A 4,705-nucleotide genomic window follows, 5' to 3' on the forward strand; every position below is an offset into this window, starting at 1 on the left:
AGAATATTTATTACTTTCTATGTCTTTGACCCCTTGCTTCTGGTTACAGTATAACCAAATATCTTCTTCAGTCCCTGAATAAATCAAAGTCCAACAGCAGAATAAAATCAAAGTCTCTCAGCCTTTCATTTTAGTTATATGAGGTATTGAAGCTTAGTCATTCCCATAAACAGCACTCTGAATAGCCTCATCTTGAAGAGGACTTGCTCAATGTGTTTGAGGAATGTCCAACAACTGCTAAGTCAGCGCTGTGTATTACTTTGAATTTTGTTGCTCCCACCTTTCACATGCAAGTCAACATTCTTTGAGGGAACAGAGGTGGCATATAGTTGGCCCCAGTAAAGCAAACACTTCAGACAATTCAGTTAGGACTATTTCATTGTCAAAGTTTTATTACAAACCTGCTGTGAGGGAAGCCCTCTGGTAGTCTCACTTTAAAAATTCACTCTTGGTAAATGGTTAAATAATAGTGATTAGACTAGATTTTTTAAAAAAGAATGTTTGATTAAAAGGTCACTAAGACTCTTGACTGATGTCTGTTGGGTGAATCTTAATCCTTTCAAGTTTATCAGAAATTTTTCTAAGCATTTTAACCAGAAATCATAATTTATTTTCAGAAGGAAGTTGTGAATTAAATCATTTAAAAAGGAAAAATTCTGCCCGGATCAGAGTTGGGGCAATTTTTCTTTCTTTTATTTTTCTTAAATTTTCAATTACAGTTGGCATTCAATATTATTTCAGGTGTACAGCATAGTGGTTACACATTTATATAATTTACAAAGTAATCCCCCAGATAAATCTAGTACAAACCTGGCATCATACAATCATATTACAATATTATTGACTATATTCCCTAAACTGTACTTTACATCCCCATGACTATTTTGTAACTGCCAACTTGTACTTCTTAATCCTATTTCACCCAGCCCGCCGACCCTCTTCCCATCTGGCAATCATCAGTTTATTCTCTGCATCTATGAGTCTGTTTCTGTTTTGTTTGTTCATTTATTTGTATGGTTTTTGTTTTCTTTGTTTTTGTTGTTGTTGTTGTGTTTTATTTTATTTTTTTAATTCCACATATAAATTAGATCATATAGTACTGGGATAATTTTTCTTTTAAAGCCCCTTCTTTTGGCTCAGATAATTTTTAAAGATCTGTCTTGGTTTAAAAAAAAAAAAAAGGAGTAGTCCTGCCAGGTAGCTCAGTTGATTGGAGTGTTGTCCCAATATGCCAACGCTGCGGGGTTCGATTCCCCAGTCAGGGCACATACAAAGAAGCCCCCAATGAATTACATGAAATAAGTGGAACAACGAAAAGGATGTGCCTCCCCCACCCCCCTATACCGCTTTTTCTCGCTCTCTCTAAAATCAATAAATTTTAAAAAGGAGTCTCTGTGTGTTAATTTCTTGCCTAGTTTATCACTTTTTATATTTTTTGTTTGTTATTCTTCATCTGAGGATATTTTTTCCTTTTTCTTTTCTTTTTTTTTAGAGAGAGAGTGGAATGGAGGGGGAGAGACAGAGAGAAATATGGATGTGTCTCTCACATCGACTGGTTGCCTCCAGCACATGCCCTGACCAGAGCCAGGATTGAGCCTGCAACTGAGGTACGTGCCCTTGATTAGAATCCAACCCAAGACCCTTCAGTCCACGGCCAACACTCTAACCAAGGAGCAAAACCGGCTAGGGCACTTTTTACATTTTGTAATAAATGGAGGCAAGTAGGCATACAAAACAAACACAATCATTGTTGCCAGAAGTGTTTGTATCCATGTTGATATAATTCCTTTGTTAAACAAGGGCCTTCGTGGCCAAAAGGTTTTCTGAAAGAAAGGGTTTATTGGGCCATATGCTAGCCAGAAAAAGGGCCAGATCCTGGGACATCCCGTCTAAACCACTGGAAGAAGGGCTGGATGGAGGAGACAAACATGTCCACTGTCCTGGAGCTGACGGGGCTCTTTAAAAGGTGAAGAGAGCCAGTTCTAGGATAGGAATGACACAGAGAAAATTCTGAGATGTCCTGAATTAAATTGCAGCTGTCCTGAGGGTAGAAGGGAGAGAGACAAGAGGTTCCTCAGTTAACAACTGCATGGCAAAACCAACAAAAGATTGCTTACATTACTGAATGTTGAAACTTTGAGTTAACTTCCAGGTGGCTATTTCTGCATTTATCTAAAGAGAATAGCCAGGAGCCAATGAACCTCTCCCCCTCCCCCCACCCCCACCCCCACCTCCCCAACTCCAGGAGCCTAAGCTTCTTGCTTACACTTGAACTTTCCAGACTGTTGCCCATAACCAATCCTAAAGAACAAACATGTTTTCCTTGCACTCTGCACCTATCCCAGAACTAGCCCCACTCACCTTCTCCCATCCCCTTCGTCTACAGCCAATGTAGATTCTTTCATGTCAACTCCAGGACAACGGGCATGTTGCTTTCTCTATCTAGCCCTGCTGCTGGTGATTTAGACTTCATGTCCCCGGTCTTGGTTTTTTTCTTGCTTGCATTTGGTTTAATAAACTCATTCTTTTTAAAAAGCTTTCGGCCATGACAATTTTTTTGTTTAACAGGTGCATAGTCCATAAGGAAGAGATATTTGCTGCTTCTGGATTGGATGTGGGCGATATTTATATTCCCCTTGGTTTACTAGGTCGACTGCCAGCAGCAAAGGAGTACTTCCGTACCCCTAACCTGCTCCTGGGTCCTGTGTCTCACATCTGGCTTCCTTCAGATGTCATGTGACCTCTCCGGTCTCTCTCCTTTCAAGGACACCCGGGCTGCCTTTTAGCTCTCCCCTGGGACCAAAGACATTCCAGTCTCCCGGTGGGGGAGAGTCTGTTGCACAGAACAACCTCCTTAGCAGTCATCATCTGTAAGAGCTGTGGGATGGCCAGCGTGGCCAGCGTAGGCGGCCTGTCCTCAGGGGGTGGTCTTGCAGCCCAACCCGGCTTTACAGAAAGACTGGACATATTTGGGATTGACTTTTCCTACGGAAACACAGAGGGCCTAATCCCTATCAGAAGCGCAGCTGCCTTGTGACGTCCCCACTGTCAATGACTGGAAAGGTTGGTGAGCAGCGCCTCCTAGCGGAATTCTACTGCAACCACAGGCAGGGGATGGCTATGGTACAATAGTAGAACCATCCCCATTTTACAATTCGGGAAACTGAGGCTCAGTGTATTTATTATCCCAGGTCACGTGGCTGATAAGTGGTAGATCCAAGTCTGTCTGATGACAAATGAACTATGATCATCCTACAAAATCCTTTCCTCCTCTCAGCCTTCTGGTTTCTATCAGTCGCTGTGTGGTTGGCAGAGGGCGCTGTGAACAGCTCGGGGCTGCTCTCGGGGACAGCTGTGAAAAACTAGGGTGCTGAAAATTAAAGGTAGCATAATGCAGGCCCTCTAACGCAAGGAGAGAAGGGACATTAACATAAATCTAGATAGTTACACTTCAGACAGCAGCTCGGTTCTAAGATGAAAACCCAAATGACTATTTTAGTTGTGTTTATAGGTCATGTTGTATGGGATAAGACCATTTTTTACATATTAGAATCACATTCCACTTACCCTAAGAGAGGATACTGAAAGAGAACTCCATTGAAAGAATAGAAGGTTTGGGGTCCCATCTCACTCTGCTCATATATGATCAGATGAGCGGAATCACTGGAAATACAGTCTCTCCCTTCCTCTTGCCTCTCTCTTTTTTATTCAATACACAGGTGAATGTATCAATGTTTGTGCACACATTAGCAACTTCCCTCGATAACTCCAAACTGTGAGAAGCAGAGGACCCACAGAGCATTAAGAGGACGCATGCAGAACGACATCAACTCCATACAGGCAAGAGCTCAGGGAAGGATGTCTAAACTTGGCATTGAAGAATGAGACAGCATTTAGAAAGCAGGAAGGTGGGGAGGGCATCTAGGAAGGACGACGTGAACAAAGACATGGGAGCCGGGATGTTCAGAGCTCATAATTTAGGAAAACGGACTGGTCCAGGGTCACTGGGTGTGATTCTATGTGATGGGGAAAGTTGGTGAGAGTGGCTAGAAAGGAGTCTGGTCTCCTCTCTACAGCCAGGATGTGTGAGCACATTCAAGGCGAAAGCCACTGCCTGGGCCTGGGGAATGAAAAATCTAATCACTAGAGGTCCTTAGAGGTCTTCTACCAGCACTCCCCACCACCAGCAGGTATACCAGGATACCGGTTTCCCTAAATCTCCTTTATGGTATCCCTCCGTGTGGGAGGAAACCACAGGGTAGAGTGAATGCCAGAGCGAGTGATTGAGCCTCATTTCCCTCGGGTGCAAGATAGGGCCTCTGACTGACTCTCAGAGGACATAGGATTGCTGTGAATGCCAAAGGTTAGGACTACGCTTTGGAGCTACAGGGACTAGCTGTGAGGACCTTAGGTAATTACCTAACTTCACTGAGCCTCACATGCTCTTCAGTTATAATGGTTGCAATAATATTTACCTGGAATGAATGATATGAGGGTTAGCGGAACTAATCAAAATGCGTAGCCAAAGCGTGGCATATTAAATACGCAGTAAATTATTAGTTATTCATGGCTGAGAAAATGACAACAGAATTACGGCAATAAATGAGATTTCATTGTGTGAAAACACATGACTTGTTCCAGAAAGAGTTCTTGGGGGAGATAGATAAATCGTGCAAATACATGCAATAAAAAATCACGGGGACTC

The sequence above is a fragment of the Myotis lucifugus genome, unplaced genomic scaffold, assembly GCF_000147115.1.
Source record: "Myotis lucifugus unplaced genomic scaffold, Myoluc2.0 scaffold_115, whole genome shotgun sequence".
NCBI lineage: Eukaryota > Metazoa > Chordata > Mammalia > Chiroptera > Vespertilionidae > Myotis > Myotis lucifugus.